An 18,824-nucleotide genomic window follows, 5' to 3' on the forward strand; every position below is an offset into this window, starting at 1 on the left:
AGCATGGACACGATGGCTCTGAGTTGGATTCTCTGCTTTCTACCATCTGCAGTAGATATTTCAGGATGCAAAATCCTGAAAGCAGAAAGTACTTCACCCAAAATGTCTACAATGCTGAGTGATGTTGTGTTATAATTTAGAGGAACCAAAATGAGCTTTCAGAGGGAATAGATAGGCAATCTGATGTTTCCCGAAAGCAGAATTCTTTCCAACGCCACGTGATAATTGCTGCTCTAGGGTAGATTTGTGAATTTAGGCTACTAAACGCTAATGCGTACATGTAACATACTGATTCTGTTACCAGTTTGCCTAGTATAATTTTTCCATTTAGTCCCCTTGTTAGCCGATTTGCAAATGCAAATCCCCATTTGGGAAAGCAGTGGAAATAATGGAAAGAAGAGCTCACTTTGAACATCTGCACCCATGGTTTGTATGTGCAAAATTATTATCCTTTGTAAATGAGGTCCTGGATTTCTTGAATACGACTTTCATCTAAGGGTGTATAGATCCGCATTTCATTCCAGCATCCAGGAGCAACACAGTTGATTGTACCCAGAGGTTTCACTTTGCTGAATAAACCTTCACGAGCCCAGCAGCATGCATGACACTTCAGCAAGCAATGTAGATTCTCAAAGTTTAATGTAGGAGGAACCATTAATCTGGCCTTCTTTTTCTTTATCTTACATCCGTTTACTGAATAAGTGGACTTCAATCCAAATAACTCGGGGTTATTTAAAAGATAAGGTTGTCTAGAGAATATGCTTCTGGAAGGAAACCAGTTATGATTTGCAGGGATCAGGAGATACTTTCTGTTCCACTTTTGCCTAAGCAAAGAGGATAAATACCAGATAGGATTTGGTGAAGAGGTGACATTTTTAGAGATGCTAATGCTTCTTTCTTGGATGAAGTAAACAGGGAAGCTGAAGGAGGAAAATTAGCTGGTGATTTAGCTGAGAGTAGTTCATTGAACCTTGCATTTGATTTAACTGTAGAAGAGGCTATCCGTACCAGTGAACATACTATGTTTCTGTTCAAGATACTTAGAGCTGAAAAATACACACAATAAAACCCCAATGTAGTAACTTTTACCTTTCATAGGGGGAACAACAGAATGAAGAAAAACTATTTAAGGAGCAGTTTGCAGGGGCATGGGACTTGTTTAAAGATGTTCTATTAGGTGCCTGGAGTAAATGTAAATACCATGTTAAAAAAGAATTTTGTTTAGAGGGTGAAAAAAAAGTTGTCCAGGTAAAACAGCAGTGTAAAAGATGCCATTAGGAGTAATAAAGACACCATTTAAAACATGAATAATGTGTAAGAATGGGAAAAGTAGAAAAAACCACGAAGTTCTGGTAGCTGAAATGTAAAACCACAGCAGATGGATCGGAAAAGGTTTTGAAGCACAGCTTCCTGGAGGCCTAAAAACTGATGGTGGAAACCTTCCCAAAACCTGGCGAGGCAGAGAGCCCACAGGATGCCTGCGGGGCGGAGGTGGAGGTGGAGGAAGGGCTGGTAAGGGACCATCGCGGAGACGCGTGGGGGATCTCTGCACGAGGGTTCATGGCAGAGATGGGACCCGTGCTGGGCTGAGACCTCAGTAGAAACGTCTTTAAAGCAAATCATTACAATTTACACTTACAAATTGCCAGGCCCAGATGCTTTTGTCCTAAAGCTCTCTGAGGAACTCAAGTGTAAAACTGATGAACTATTACTAGCAGTATGTAACGTTTAAATGTATCTTAGTAGCAGAGGGGAAAGTGGCAAACAATGCCAATCTTTAAATGCCCGTAAGGAGGGGTGACTGCATTGCAGGAGACCTGATTTCTGCATCCAACACAGAAACATGAGCTATGGAAAGAAAGGGTTGGAAAGACTCACGGATACGGGTGATATAGTGAGGAAGAGGTGCCACGGATTTTGCAGAATTCCCTACTGCAGTAAGAGCCAAGGTATGTGCGCAGGACTGCTCCATCACTCTTAGCATCACGTGCATGGATTTTTAGCAAGGCTCTTCACCAAATTTTCTTGCTGACCTGAAATTTTATGTCGTAGAAGAGCAATGAAACTAGTTAAAAGGTGGGAAACAAAGGTGTTGATGAATTATCAGGTTTTAGTTATCCCAGCAAAAACACTGTAGGGATCTGTTCTGCTCAAGGTATCCATAAAAGATCAGAAAAAGAGACAAAAAATGAAGCCAAGAAAACAACTCGGCTGATGATACAAAATTGCTTTGTTCTGACAAATCCAATGCTGACTGCCAACGCTTACAGAAGGATCCTGCAATCCTGGACGACTGGGCAATAAAATTGCAGATAAAATCCAGTGGCAATAATGCAAATTAATGCATAGAAGGGGAAAATGGTTCTATTTTTGTGCCTGGTAGGCTCTAACCGCACTATTACTATGCAAGGGAGGGATCACAAAGCTGTTCTGGGTTGTTCTTTGGATACTGCATGGAGTTCAACAGCAAGAAGGGCAAGCAAAGCACTGGGAGGAAATCGAGGAGGCATAAAGCACAAGGAGGAAAATATTATTATGCAGTTGTAGAAATTAAGTTTTTAGAAAGCTATCCAGAAATCTTGAATGCCGTGTGTATTGTTATCCTCCCTCAAAAACACGTGGTAGAACTAGAAACACTGGTAGTAAGAAATTTTGAATATTCACTTTATAAAGATGATGCACAGAGCAAGTAAATATGTGTGTTCTCAACATCTAAATCTTGAGACCTTAGTCAATAAAGATTTGTTAGAAATATTTCCCAGAAAGCATATGTACCAGAATTGGCCAACACTGTGCCTAAATAATTGTCAGTTACTATGACTGTTACTAAACCACGTGGACATTTGGAGAAATTTGGTCTAACGTGGTTGATTATTGTTCCAGATACAGTCTGTGCATGTTTAGCCAAAATGCATTTATCAGTTTGTGCATTTTTATCCAAGATTTTATACCAAACAGGCATGAAGGATCCGCTGTGAGAGAGGTGGTACATGATAGATAAATGGAGAGAACTGGGAGAGCTGGCATTACATGAAGAATTAACAATTTGTTAAGGATGAAAGGAAAGGCTTGGTTGGAGAGATGTTGTACCCTACATATTGTGGCATTTTTGTATTACTTTCTAATGGTCTAGAGCTGTTTTCCTTGCTGTTTATTTCCACAAATACTGCCTTTGAATTCCTGCTACGCCAGGCACGTGCCAAGCAATACAACGATACTGCTCCCTGGAGTGTCACCGTTAGAAGGTCTAATCCCTTGTGTAACATCACATTAAATATCAAACTACTTCACTGACATCACAGAATGTTCCCAGTGCTTTATAATTCTCATGTAATTTCCACACCTTTCAGCACTGTAGTGTGCAAAAGTCTGACATATAAAAATAAAACAGAATTACAAAACAATCAGCAGAGTAGTCATTTTGCCATACAATGGCAGATAAACAAACTAAAATTAATTAAACTTAACTTTAATTAATGTTTATATAACCAAATAAAAATCTAGGTTATGAAACACTGTTTAACACCACCAGTTGTTTGATTTTCTTTTATTGATTTGCATGGTATAAGGAATCCTCAGTTCTGGCATGGAATCATATGATAAATTGCAGCTAGATGAGGCAAATTGGAAGTTAATACAACATTAAATAACTGGAAATATTTTCTATTCCATAAAAATAGAATGGAAAAATGCTAAAGCATGCTCTGAACTGCCTCTTTCATCATGCTGTTACACAGAGTTAATATATTATTAGAGCAAAGTGGTAATTTTACTGAATAGCACCTATCTTACGGAGCAATGAATTAATTGAGGAAAGCAAGATACAGAAGCAAAGACTTTTCAAATGAACAACAAAAGGTCAGTTTATATTGCAAGTAAAAAATACAATAGACACGGCCTGTGGCACTTGGGCAAAATTTATACACCTAGAAATATGAGTTGTCTTTAACCTGCTAGGACTCTTGAACTGAAGCCCTACTGACACCAAAGTAAGAAAGAATTGCTCTTGAGCATCCTCTAAGGGAGACTGGGCTACTTAAAACAGCTCCACCCCTGGAGGTGTTCAAGGCCAGGTTGGATGGGGCTTTGAGCAACCTGGTCTGGTGGGAGGTGTCCCTGCCCATGGCAGGGGGGGCTGGAACTAGATGATTTTCAAGGTCTCCTCTGACCCAAACCATTCTATGATTCTAAAACAGATGGAAATGTCTCAAACCAGCTGGCCTTATAGCTAGATAGCTCAGGTACAACACTTATAACCTCAGCAGCTCAGCAAATCCTCATTACAGAGCAGTTATTTCCATTCCACAGTTCGGGATCAGAGTATCTTAATGTATTTAAGGACTTATTTACATCTTAAAGTAATGAGGTGCCTGAAGTGTTCTAGACACCACAGGTATTTCCATCATTCCAGCTCAGCTGCTGCTTATCTAGTGTGCAGAAATTTGATGGTCTATTTGTCTAGTGGTGTTTCTCTGAGACATGACATGCAGAATCATGGAGAGATGGGATTGACTTGGAAGTGCAACTTGGGCGAGAGTTCAGTTTCTTGTTAAGAAAACAGTTGGTTAGGTGAGTGAATATGTCTGTCCAGTTGAAAATGTATATAATTTTAAAAGATTTTGGGTAAAAAACACTATATGACGTAATTTATTTCTTATGGCTGCCAAAGTGAGGGAGGGGTGCCCAGTTTACCGTTTACATAAATCCTGAGAAAGAAAGTTGCAAAATTACTGAAGATGAAAGACAAAAAGAAGGTAACTTACAAGCTTTATTTTTATATACGCTAAAAAACAACTAGCTGTTGAAAGGTTTTGCTTTTGAAACCAGATTTTGTTTTTCCACACTGTGTTTCTTCAGAGATAAAGAGTAACAGCATGTCTTTTGCTTGGGTTATTTCTTAAAGACTGAAGAGATCAGGAAAAAGTTATTTGAAAGCCTTTTTCCGAAGGGCTCAGCTTTGGCCTGGGTAAAGGCAGTTCTACAAAGGAAACATTCCTAAAATTCCTCCAGATGAAATAACGATGAAAGAAGGTGCTCAGGAATATATATCTCATTATTTACAGGTGCTTTAGACCCAAGCAGAATTGTGGGTAGTGTACAGCAGAAGTGGCTCGTGGGAGCAGAAGACCGTGGGGCTAATTCTCGTCCTGGCAAAGTGCACTTGGCCTTCTCTGGGAGCACTTTGGCTAACTCTGCAGTGGGTTTACAGCTCCCACTGTGAGACAAACAGTATATATGATGCCCTCTGAAGCAGCAGCAGGCCTAAACTAACATGTCTCAGCTGTCAAATTGGTTTGTTGGGGCATTTTAAGACATAAGAACTGCACTTACAGTTACAATATACATAGACTGTTGTCCTTTGCCTGAGCTTCACAAAAAACAACCAGCTTCCTTTCTGCTGAAAACACCCCCATGGTTGCTTAATTAAAGAAGATGACAAGCTAAAGCCTTAGAGACAATGCATCTTGGATGTGTGTTCTCCTCTGATTTGTACTCAAGGACAAGGCAGGACCGAAACCCGCATGTACAGAAACAGTCCTTTAGGTTAGCGGGTAACTCAAAGTGCCTGCACAAAAGGGAAAAGCTGCTGTGAAATTACTGCCTTTAGATACATATTTATACATGTCAAGAAAGAGAGAAATGCATTTCCTGAGAGGTACTTGAAGGAAAATCGAGTTTGGTATTTTGTAGTCTGTAAAACAGAAACATGCCAGGTAGTGTTATTACTACTGGATACATGATAGTAAATCAAGGATTTTCTTTAATGGATCAAAAATGAAAAATACACTTTGGATTAAGGCATTTTAAAAAAATCATTAAAAAGTCTTTTGTGACAATGGGAGAACAGCTCCAGGTTCTTCATGTATGCGCCATGAGAGAATTCTACAGCTTCTTGCAGAAAATCAAGGCATGATTACAAAACTCTTGACTTTTGTCCTCTTCAGGGAAAGATCTGGCTGTAAAAGCAGTGAAAATCACCATGTTTTGTTGTTGGTTTTCTATCTAATGACAGTTTGATGGCTGAGATTAGGCTGTCTGAAGATACCACCCCAGCTCAAGATCTGTACAAATCATTGAAAATTGCTTTTTTTTCCAGACATGGAACAGAAGTCCTTGTTTATTTAAAATTTTAGGATGATTCTTATAGTGCAGGCTTGCAACCTGTAGTGAAATGTTCCTGCTTCAAAAATCCCCTTCCTCCTAAAAAGGCAGCTAAGGAAGCTCCATCAGCCGGCTTGCTCTGTGCTCGACGGAGGAATGTTCAGCTAAATTAGACATTGCATTTTTTGAGTGTAACTCTGGGATGCAGGCAAGGGATAAATCTGGAATTGCTGAACAAAACTAGAAAGTGAGAGTACTAGAGGCAACTGAAACTCAAAAGATGAGGTGGATAGAATAAATTGTTCAAATCTCCAGTTTTCTCTATAGAACCATCCGCAGAGATCTGTAACTCAACCTGCATCCAACACAAGTAAGAAAAACAAATCCCAGTAAATAAGACTTTAATTTTTTAAAGGCTTTAGATTACCTTAGGAATCTTTGTAAGAATAAAGTTTGTTTGTGGAAAACCAAATTCTATCCTCAGCAGTAGGTCTCTGGCCCCTACTGCATCCAGTTCTTGCACATTTTTTCATATGCACCCTTAGGGAGACTTCTAGTGCAGAAACTGCAAACACTTGCGAATTAGGAATATTTTCTTTATTCTCATGCTCATTTAAAATATTCTCTCAAGCAGTTAATAATGTTTATTTGTTTTTGGTTTGATTATTAAAGTTTATAACATTTGAATACTTTAGAGAATGGGTAAAGCTGTTTTCTCAGTGCAGTGAAGAATGGAAACATAATAGCATAAATTAAATGAGATGTGGAAAGTTTATCTTTTGTTTTGCGAATCTGTTCATTTGCAATGGCTGAATTAGTTCATTTTGCATTTTGATAGAACATCTTATTCAATCTTGGAAACCACGTACAATACTTTTTTTTTTCTTTATTAAAGGTGTCTCGTGTATTGTACACCATTCATTTGAGTGGAAGATGGTATTGTCAAAGGGAAGGGTCCAGGGGCAAATTCTGACTTGACTTTGTTTTGGATTATATATTTGTATACATTTGTCTGTGGAATTACTCTATCTTTTTACTGTAATTCATAAAGTCGGACTGCAGTGAATCTATTTGCTGATTTCATTGAGCTTGTGAATACTTTACCTCGCTGAATGATTCTTACATATATAAGTACTGCAGGTTAACTATCTGGTCCATCATGTTTGGCTCTTCTGTTTTGCATCAGATTGGAGTCTTATGACTACATTCCTACCCGGGATCCTCTACAAATATACCTCTTCACATTTCCCTTAAGTTTGATCAGTCAGTCATTACCAAGGTATACAATATTTCTAGTTCTGGATGTTTGAAGTGTCGCTGAGAATTGTGATGTGTGAGACATTCTTAGAAAGAAAAAGACAAAATGACTTAATTAAATAAGTGATGTGTTTGACCTAGTTATGTTATTCCCCTAGGGTTTTTTTCATATCTCCATATATCTCTATCTATCTTTATATCTCTCCTATACATAAATATAGTATATCTATCTATCTAGCTCCTAGTTATTTGATCTAGTTGATGCTGTTATTTGTTCAATGTGGACAATTGTAGTTGAGGATGTAGAAAAGAAAGTATTTTACAGTTTTCCTGATGTCCTTTGCCTTTGTTTGTTTGTTGGGTTTTTTTCCTGCTTAATTTGTTCTTTGAAGCTGGGAACTGTGTCAATCCTTCTGACCTTCTGACACAAAATTTATTGACAGCCGACCTGAAGGAAAGGTGACAAGAATAGGAGGAGCAGTAAGTTTGATGGATGGCTTGGATCTCAAAAGTCTGTGATCCGTACAGCAGTCCTCTTTGTCCATTATTTGTGTTATTTAGAAATCACGTTAGTCCTTCCCTTTTCTCGTAACTAATAAATCAGTAGCGTTGGGACAACTGTGCATCCAGGTAGTGTGTGTACAGCCTGCTGGAAGGTGGGATTGGGGCAGCAGGGCTGGGGATAAGTCATGGAAAGAAAAAGGTGTCCTTTTCAGGGTTTGGCCTCCTGCCTTATGCTTCCCTTTGTCTGCTTTTATAGTTGTCTTAAGCATTTTACAGAGGAACTGAAGACAAATCATAAGACCACAACTCTCTTTCTAGGTTGTTTCTGATGGAGGTATGTGCCAGTTCTTACTTTGACAAATTATATCGTTGGCCTAGATTTCATTCAATATACCTGATCTCTTTGTTCGCTCTATTTTCCATGGCTTGCCTTGGTTGATTAATCCTAGAGGTACAGGAATACTCATGAAATCCTTTCTTTTTTTTTTCTTTTTTTTTTTTTGGGGGGGGTGGGGTGGGGATTTAATTATAATTTGCCAGCTTAAATATATAAAGAAACCACTCAATAATTTAAAGAAAGCAGCATGAGAAATGGGAACAAACTCTCCGATTTCTGTCTTTCTGAGGGATCTCTCCTCACCAGGATGTGTGGCTTCCTGCTCCTTATTCACTTTTGTTTCCCGCCGACTCTTGAATTACTTTTTGTCTGTTGGTGTATCTTTACAGCAATACCTGGAATTCGTTCATATGGATGGCCACGCAAGGCACCAGGAGGGAGCCAAGGAGTGCAGAGGAGCGTCTCTGGCTGCCCAGGGGACTTATATATTGGCTGACGAGGCTGAGGGGGCGAGACCGAGGCCTGGGGTGCAGGCTGGTTTGGTTCAGCGTTAGGTTTTACTGGGTAGCTTTGCAGCTTCTCGTAGACCCACAAGTGCTGAAAAGTTTCTTATATCAGTATGCGGGCAAATCTGCTGTTTTATTTGCTGCACTGAAGTTTGCTTCAGAAGGAATTCCAGGAATTGGCACATCTTAATCCAGCTGGCAGATTTGCTATTTATCAATACAATTTAGATGCGGTGTAGCTTGCTTTGCACAACAACGACACGTGCTTTCTTTTTTTTTTTTCTTTTTTTTTTTTTTTTTTAAAGTGGTTACAGATTTCCGAAAACTTCTTAATCTTTAATTTATCCCAATAGATCTTATGGAGTTATGTTGTTTAAAGCCTGATATGCAGTGGGATATTTATTTTTAAAATATTCCTAAATCATATTGTAGCCTTCCAGTCCCTAAAGGGGGCCTACAGGAGAGCTGGGGAAGGACTTTTTACTAGGGCATGTAGTGATAGGATGAGGGGGAATAGCTATAAACTGGAAGAGAGCAGGTTTAGATTAAACATTAGGAAGAAATTTTTCACTACGAGGGTGGTGAGGCACTGGCACAGGTTGCCCAGAGAGGTTGTTGAGGCCCCATCCCTGGAGGTGTTCAAGGCCAGGCTGGATGTGGCCTTGGGCAACCTGGTCCAGTGGGAGGTGTCCCTGCCCATGGCAGGGGGGTTGGAACTAGATGATCTTCAAGGCCCTTTCCAATGTGAACCTTTCTATGATTCTATGATATTAGCTCACAGAACAAAGAAAAGAGGAGAGGATTCTCACAGAAGCAAAACAAAAAATCATAAAATCTCTTCTTTCTTCCTGGTGCTTGCTGCAAGTTTTATAGCTATGCATATTTTGTAACACTGTCTATAATTTAGCTGTTGGTGACTGCCAGCTGTTTGGGACTGTGTGAGTGAATAAGATACAGGAATAAGTAATCCAGAGGAATATAAAGTTCCTGTTTCTTAGGAAGATTCAAGTGTAGATCACAGATTTTTAACAGGTTTTCTCTTCCATCCCTGGGTGGTTAATGGAAATAAAAGAAAATCCAGGTATACTGCTCAGCTGTGAACACTGACACAAGTTCTTGATCATGGACCAGATGAATGTGCAAACATAGCAGCTGAAGGGACTTGACCAAGCACAGAAGTGGAAGATCTTGTTTGTAAGAGGCACACTGGTGGTCTGTGGGGCACCTCAGACTGTAGCAGAGATGCTGGAAACACTCCAGGGTAAGTAAATCCAGGATTAGGACAATGGTGGTGAAGAGTTGTGAGGGAACTACTAATGTGTATGCGGATACCAGGAGCTGGAGGGACAGGTTTGCCCAGCTCTGCTGGTCCTGCTGACAGCATGCACCTACTCTTCCGCTGCCCGCCATGCCTAAAAGCAATGCTTTCACGGGTTCGTGCATAAGCCCCAGGGGACCAGCACAGCCTTGTTATGGGGACCAGTGCCAGGTGTAGTGTTGGCATAGGTGGCTGTAGGTGTTCCTGGAGCCTGGGTTGTTTCAATTAAGGAAAATCTCCTCCTGTGTGGTGAACTCACCATACCCTGCTTCAAGCCAAGAGAATCAGGTGGAGGATCTGATCAGTGAAGTACACCTGCAGCACCCTGAAGGCAAACCACCAGTGCTCGCTGACCAGCGTGATTGGCATAGTGCAAGTCACTGAGGTGTGCTGTGGCCTTTCTGGTGTGTGTGAGGGTACGAGGGGATGTTTGAAGTGGAAGGAATTCACCTGGTCCTGGCGGAGGTCCCACTTACTGCTCCGTGCTGCTCACACCTGGGGTGGTACACAAAATGCCTCGTGCTCTCACCTTCCTGAGCTGCGTGTGGAGACTACAGGGGCTCATTAGTGGTGTTTGCACAGAACATTGGGCTCTTGCCTGAAACCCAAATATAGTGTTTGTGCATACATTAAGGAAATAAAACCTTCTTCCTTACCTTTATTGAAATTCATTTATGTGAAAAATGTGGGCACATCCATTGCCTGGGCATGGTTCAAATCTCTGGAAACATAAGACAAATTATAATGTTACTTTGTCAGAAGGCACCCAGCAAAACCGGGATAGAAAGGGAAGGGTAGAGGCGGGGGCAGGGAGTGTGCAAGTTAGAGCTCCTTCTTTGACTGAAAAACTCAGGTTCTCACCCCAGAAATTCCCTGTGCATCTCCCTGACCCTCCTGATGAGTAACAGAGGGTGCTCTAAGCAGACCTATTCTTTCCTCCAACATGAGCAACAAGGAGTGACTGCAATTCTTTCCCCATTTCTTTCACCAGAGCAAGAATTCCCTACCTGAGCACTCTGCCTCTACACCCGAACCTGTCCTTGGACTCAGAGACCCAAATGCTCACAGCTTGTGATCCCCCTACTCATGGGGCTCCAATCTCGAGGAGTGATCTCCCGATATAGCCCAGCTCATCTGAGAGCCATCGTACTGCCAGGGAAATGCCAGGGGCTTTATTGTGATCTTCAATCTTGCTTACAATAAATGACAACAACAAAAATAAGTGCCATCGCTATTACCCAGATGTGTTGGTAATAAGATCCCAAATTCTTTCGGGGTCTAGCGTAGTCCTCTCTCTGTGACTAAGGCCACTTGCACTTCTTTTCCTGAAATGACCCTCAATACCCTGATTGCCTAATTGCAGTCAGCCACCCTGGGTCTGTACAACTCCTCTGCCCTCCTGTTACAAAAGCAATGTTTGATGATGGGGCCACATGTCACTCCATTACGTTCTTCTCTTGGGATAATGATGAGCCCTGCTCATTTGTTGGTAAGATTCAACCACATCAAGTGAGGCAGCAGGAAACGTGAAAAATGCCCCTTTCTATTTTTTTCTCTTCCTCAGCCCTCCTCCCTTTTCTGCGGCGCTCATCCTTGTCTCTGGGAAAAAGGACTAATTCAAAGGTGGCTGTGTGCACAGCGCAGGCTGGAAGATGTGGCGAGGTCAGTGTGGTAGTCTCCAGTCATGACAAAGCCAGTCACACCAGAGGAAAATAGGAGAAACCCAGGATCAAGAGTCAAAGAGATATTTCACAATGCTCCTCAAGGCTTCATGACAGAAGTGTGATAGGAAAGGCGAGAACGTGGTGGACAGATGCAGCCTTTCTCCTAAGCCTGCGTGAAGTCGTTGCTGAATCTGGGGAGTGATTAGAGAATTCAAAGCGCCATCCATCACATGAGAGCAAGAGCACAGGGCTCTGTGCCAAGCAAAGTGCTCTGGGTAGTAGCCGAGAAGAGGCTGAGGTTTCTGTGATGTGAGATGGATGTACAGCAATTCAGGCTTTACTGGTATACAGTGCTTTCCCCCTCTTTTCGTAATTCCACCTGTGCTTTCTGTGTTCAGACTAAAATTCTCTCTCTTTCTTTTAATAACAATGACTTCATTATTATATTGTTTCCATTCCTCCAAAGGCAAATAATTTATGCAATGGTGGAAATATGTCTAAGTTAACAGCCTGACTTATCCTCTGCTGCTGTCCCGCTTACACTGTGCTTGGGAGTGGAGGAGTGTGAGTACTACTGTTGCTCGATTTGCTCTGAGCCCTTCTCAAATCAAAAGTCGTGTCAGGAGTTGAACTTTGGCAATTATTTTTTTTTTAGCCTCTTATTTTTGCTGGTTCAAAATGAATCACCTTCTGCCACTGTGTCATTTATGACAAAGGCATAGGATCCCAGAAAATCGCTTTCTGCTATAAAACTGACCCAAGAAATTTATTAGAAAAAGGGAAACAGTATTAGCCCTACAGCTATTTTCTCTCTTTTCTTTTCCTTTTTCTGAACAAAAAAAAAAGTTCATGATGGTATTCCCTGTCTCACTTCCCTTGACTTTCTCATACAAGTTTAAAGAAACAGGCACACTCAGAATCTAGCTTAACCGGGCTAAATGCGGAAGCCACACCTGGAAGCATAAAGGGTCTTTCTGATGAGCCAGTCAAGGTTTATACTTCTAAAGACGCCATTCAATTTTTTGGTCCTTCCCACTTAACATCTTTTTCAAAAATGAAAATTTTAGAGGTCAGTGGCTGAAAACTTTCTTAACCAACCTCCTTGAATCCCCAGTGCCTTAGGTGACACTCAAGCCCTCAGACATGTCAAACACTAATATAGCCTTTGAAATACACTTGCTGGCAGTAAGCCAGCAGTTAACCTCGATGTAACTTTTGAAAGTTATTATTCCGTTTGAGTTATTTTGATAATTTAACTTGAAAATGTAGAGGATGTATTTTTTATCCCAAGGTATATTGGGTTTGAGTGGCAAGGTTTTGGTAGTGGGGGGGCTACAGAGGTGGGTTCTGTGAGAAGCTGCTAGAAGCTTCCCCCATGTCCGATCGAGCCAATGCCATCCGGCTCCAAGACTGACCCACCGCTGGCCAAGGCTGAGCCCATTAGCAATGGTGGTAGCACCTCTGGTACAACATATTTGAGAAGGGGAAAAAACCCTGTACAGCAGCAACCAGAAGAGAGGAGTGAGAGTATGTGAGAGCAACAACTCCGCAGACACCAAGGTCAGTGAAGAAGGAGGGGGAGGAGGTGCTCCAGGCGCTGGAGCAGGAATTCCCCTGCAGCTTGTGGTGAAGACCATGGTGAGGCAGGCTGTCCCCCTGCAGCCCACGGAGGTTAACGGTGGAACAGATATCCACCCGCAGCCTGTGGAGGATCCCACGCTGGAGCAGGGAGATGGCCGAAGGAGGCTGTGACCTCATGGGAAGCCTGTGCTGGAGCAGGCTCCTGGTGGGAGCCTGCTCCAGCACAGGCTGGAATGAACCCATGGAGAGAGAGCAGTCCACATTGGAGCAGGTTTGCTGGCGGGACTTGTAATACCACGGAGGACCCATGCTGGAGCAGTCTGTTCCTGAAGGACCCACGAAAGCGACCCATATTGGGGCAGTTTGTGAAGAACTGCAGCTAGTAGGAAGGACTCAGGTTGGAGAAGTTTGTGGAGGACTGTCTCCCTTGGGAGGGAACCCACACTGGAGCAGGGGAAGAGTGTGAGGAGTACCCCCCTGAGGATAAAGGAGTAGAAGAGATAATGTGTGATGAACTGACCACAACCCCTGTTCCCTGTCCCCCTGTGTCGCTGCCGGGGAGGAGGTGGAGAAAATCAGGAGTAAAGCTGAGCTTGGGAAGAAGGGAGAGATGGGGAGAAGGTGTATTAAGATTTAGTTTTTATTTCTCATTACCCTACTCTGAGTTCTAATTGGCAATATATTAAATTAATTTCCCCGAGTCAAGTCTGTTTTGCCCGTGACAGTAATTGCTGAGCTATCTCCCTGACCTTATCTTGACCCACAAGCCTTTCCTTATATTTTTTCTCCCCCTGTCCAGCTGAGGAGGGGAGTGATAGAGTGGCTTTGGTGGGCACCTGGGATACAGGTAGGGTCAACCCATCACACAAGGGTGGTTGAACACAGGAACAGTTTTCCAAAGAGCTGGTGGAGTCTCCATCTCTGGACTGGAGAAGGCCCTGAGCAAGCTGGTCTGCTGGTCTGCTGGTCCTGCTTTGGGCAGAACAACTTCCAGTTGTCACTTCCAGCCAGTTATTCTGTGCTTCTGTCAGATCTAAGAGGTGTAAGGCGAACAAGCTGTGAAAATTTTTTGTCTCTTTCATCCCCTTATCGACAGATCTGTGTAATTCTAGAGCCAAAAGAGGCGAAGACGAAGTCAAGACAAATTCTATGGCAGTTCCACTGTGATTTAATGAGCTACTTCCAGCTTACTGATGATAAAAGAGTATTTCTTATTTCTAGTTTCACTGTGAGGAGGAATGAAAAAAAATATTAACATATTTGTGACTTAGAGAACACTTTTTTAGCAACCAAAAGCCAGCAAAAGCAGTTGTTTATAGTCATCTTGCAAAGCTGTTCTCCAAGGGTAGGCAAAAAGCTGCCATCTGAAAATTTAACTGCTGTACCTGTGCCATGCATAAAGTTGTTTTAGTGATCAAAACAGGTTCATGTATGTGCTGACCACACATGACTTCTTCTGTAGCAAAGGAAAAGCCACCACAGAGCCAGTCAATACAGGTAAAACAATACAGCACGTGGCCACTGCACCTTTGGGGATACCAGAAATATCAGTGCAGCCCTTAGGTACGTTAGGGTGAAAGGATCATTGGTATTTGCCTATCAGCTCAGATTTTAGAAGTGGGTTATATCTTTTATAGTGTTCTACTGTCAAATCTAAGTCACTCTGCAGTATGTTAAAGAGTACATTGTGGCTTTTACTATTTGCAAGGATGATTGGTTGAGGGTTGATAGCATTGATAGGCACCGTGGCAAAGGTATAAATATTAAAATTTGCTGAGATGGCATAACTTAGCCTTCTGATAAGAACACAAACCGAACCCTTTTGCACACCAGAACCAGTTTACTGCATTATGTATCATGCGATGGCTCGAAAGAACCATCTTTCTCACATGATACCCGGTGCAAAATTTTTCTGTGGGATAAATGGCTGAGCTACTTCAAGGAGGGAGTCAGGGATCTTTGCCACACGTCCTGGAGAGTGGCTGATGTGATGGTGCTAGTGTCTCCCAGGCTCTGCCAGCAGGCTTGCCACATGGCTCCATTGGCATTGGTGGTGACTTGGGTCACTTCTGCCACCTGGAGCTTGGATTTTCTAGTGTGAAACGGGATGGGTAATATCCTATGCCTATCTGTAAAGTATGCTGGTGTCTGGAAGAAAAATACAAAAGTAGTAGTCAAATAAAGAAAATGTATGTGATCAATACAAGGTCATCAGTTGCTCTGCAGGCAAAACAAACAATCTGTGTTCTTTTGCAGAAATACAGAAATTAGTTCAAACTGCACAGGTTTTGGATTGAGGCTTCTTCAGTGAGTGCTGTTTTTGACTGACGGGTGTAATTTAAAAGAAGAAAGGATGCTATAAATATTTTTAAAGCTAACATAACTCCATCTCTGAGTATTCAGGCCTTTCTGCCTCACAAACCGCATATAAAGATGTATGTCCTTAGGAGTCAGTAAGTAAAGTAGTAGTGAAGCTTTTATCTCTACAAACCATAAAATATGATGACAAAAACAACGGTTATTCACATAATAGCTTATAAATGGAAAATGGAGGAACACTTAAAATAATGCTGTGAAATATATGCGTCCTGTATGCTAGATCTGTGACATTGAATTTACCACTTCTTTGATTGCTAATTTCATCTATCAGATGTAATCATTTTAATTATCAGGAATACCTGAAACATTTTAGTGTTTTTGTTGATTGATGTGATGAATGATATTTTTCAAAGGTCGGCTCGTTAACATTAAAGATGTTCTTCTTTAGAGCTGGGCTCCATAACATCACCTAACATCTTTGGTTGAACTACCTGTTTCGTGCTTTGTGACGATGAGGTGAATCTGCCCCAGACAGCTTTATCACCCTGGAGTTTCTGAAGTAAGCAATAGATGCTCGCATGATGAAAAACAGCACTTGCCAGGGAAAAGATATTATGATTTACCTTATGAAGAACTGAGTTCATTCGCTCTCACAGGGCACCTGCTTATAATTGATTCTTCTAGAAAATCCTCCCAACACTTTTGGGCTATTATACAAGTTGTTTGAAAGGGTCAGTCTAAGGAATATGATCATATGAATGTAAGCTTGCCTTTCATAGACAGAACTGACAGCTGTTGGGCAATATTAGGCTAGTTTGTTATGAACCCTTAAAAGCCCGCTGTGGCTAACCCGCTACTCACCACCAGATGGTCTGTGTATGGTATAGTCCCCCCTGATAAAAGGTTAAGGAAGACCAATAGATTTCACCAATTGAAATTTAATGAGGAGTGGAAAGAACTAGGTACAGATTTGAAAGATGCTTGCCTGATTTTTTCCATCTTCAAAACGACCTTGCATTTTTAATGGCTGTAGATTTACACCGGTTATGAATCCCAAGTGTCTAATGTACATATAGACTGGGTTCAGAAAACATTAAGGGGTACCTAGGAACAGCCATAGATTTTATACGGAGTATAGTAATGATCTTGCAGAGAAAAAGTTAATTGTTTAAGGAAAAAGAGAAATGTTGTTCTCATTCCCAAGGTTAAGGAAAATAAATCAGAAATGGTTGCTTTCCCTAATTACTTGTTTTGGGATAAGAAACCTGAGTTAGTTTTAATGATAAAACATGAAAGGACTCAGAACCAGTGTCAACACTCATTCAGTGACTGCTGGCTCATGCTGTAATGACACACGAGCACAGCGCCTTAGCTACATTTTATAGCCAACGCCTATTGGAGGGTTTACGTCCTTTAGAGAATTAACAGGGAATATTGAATTATTAATTTGGAAACAGACATGTGTCCATTGCAATGAAACGCTACTATTCAAGCTCCACTGAACAAAATACTTTAATTTCAGAGGAGGAAGAGGTAGACATGGAAGAGAAACCATCCGTTGGTACACGTGAGTACAGCTGTTTGAGGAGTTTCCTGCAGCTGAGCGGGAGATGTGACTCCAGCATCTTGGGCTTTTACTTACAAAGATGTGATAGCTGCAAAATATTTCTTACACCTTCTCACAACATATAAGTGGTGCCTCGTAGACTAATAAAGGAAATAAGCTGAGGCTTTGGAAGATTGTCTACCTGGACTTGTGCAAAGCATTTGACGCTAGCCCACACGACACCCTGGTCGCTAAATTGGAAAGACGTGGATTTGACAGATGGACCACTTGGTGGATAAGGAATTGGCTGGATGATCGCACTCAAAAAGTTGTAGTCAAAGGCTTGATGTCCAAGTGGTGACCAGTGATGAAGTGGTATTCCTCAGGGGTCAGTACTGGAAACAGTGCTGTTTAACATCCTTGTCAGCAATGGGGACAATGGGATTGAGGGCAGCCTCAGCAATTTTGCTGATAACACCAGGCTGTATGGTGTAGTCAACATGCTGTAGGGATGGGATGTCATCCACAGGGACCTTGACAGGAGTGAGAGGGGGTCCGTGCAAACTTCATGAAATTCAACAAGGCCAAGTGCAAGGTCCTGCATGTGGGTGAGGGCATAAACACAGTCGCAGTGGAGAATGGATTGAGAGAAGCCCTGAGGAGAAGAGTTGGGGGTGTTGGTTGATGAGAAGCTCAACATGACCTGGCAATGTGCTCTTGCAGCCCAGAAAGCCAACTGCATCCTGGGCTGCATCAAAAGAAGTGTGGCCATCAGGCTGAGGGAGGTGATTCTGCCCCTCTACCCACCTGGAGTACTGCGTCCAGCTTTGGAGCCCCCAACATAAGAAGGACATGGACGCACTGGAGCAGGTCCAGAGGAGGGCCATGAAGATGATCAGATGGCTGGAGCACTTCTCCTACGAAGATACATTGAGAGAGTTGGGGTTGTCCAGACTGGAGAAGAAAAGGCTCCAGGGGAGACCGTATAGCAGCCTTCCAGTACCTAAAGGGGGGCTACAGGAAAGATGGGGAGGCACTCTTTACCAAGGAGTGTGGTAACAGGATGAAGGGTAATGGTTTTATACTGGAAGAGGGTAAATTTAGATTAGATATTAGGCAGAAATTCTTTACTCTGAGGGTGGCGAGACACTGGAATAGGCTGCCTGGAGAAGTTGTGGATGTCCCATTCCTGGAGGCTGGATGGGTCTTTGAGCAACCTGGTCTAGTTGGCAGGGGGGTTGGAACTCGATGATCTTTACGGTCCCTTCCAACCCAAATCATTCTATGATTGTAAGACTTGCTTGCAGCTACTTTTATCTTCTCCTTCTTTCCTTCCTGTCCCTTTCTAAATTAGAGATTGACCTTGAAAATTTTTGTACTTGGGGGCAGTCACAAATCTATGTGTCTTTCAGACCAAAGCATCGAAAAGGCTGAGTAACCAAACTAGCGGAGACTAGAAAATGCTCAGGCTTTGATGCCAACCGAAACAGACAGGAGTTAGCACACGGCAGTTCACAAAGAGCTCAATTTGAATGTGCTGATACCCAACAAAATGAGATGGAAGGATGCTCATTAGAACTGACGGCTTTAACAGGAAACCCAGTCAGACCAAATGAAGACAGAGGTGGTGACTGAAAAGAAAATGGCTAAAAAGCAGCTTTAGGAACATTAGGAAGTGTGACTCGAAGAA

The sequence above is a fragment of the Charadrius vociferus genome, unplaced genomic scaffold, assembly GCF_000708025.1.
Source record: "Charadrius vociferus isolate BGI_N301 unplaced genomic scaffold, ASM70802v2 scaffold385, whole genome shotgun sequence".
In the NCBI taxonomy this organism is placed as follows: domain Eukaryota; kingdom Metazoa; phylum Chordata; class Aves; order Charadriiformes; family Charadriidae; genus Charadrius; species Charadrius vociferus.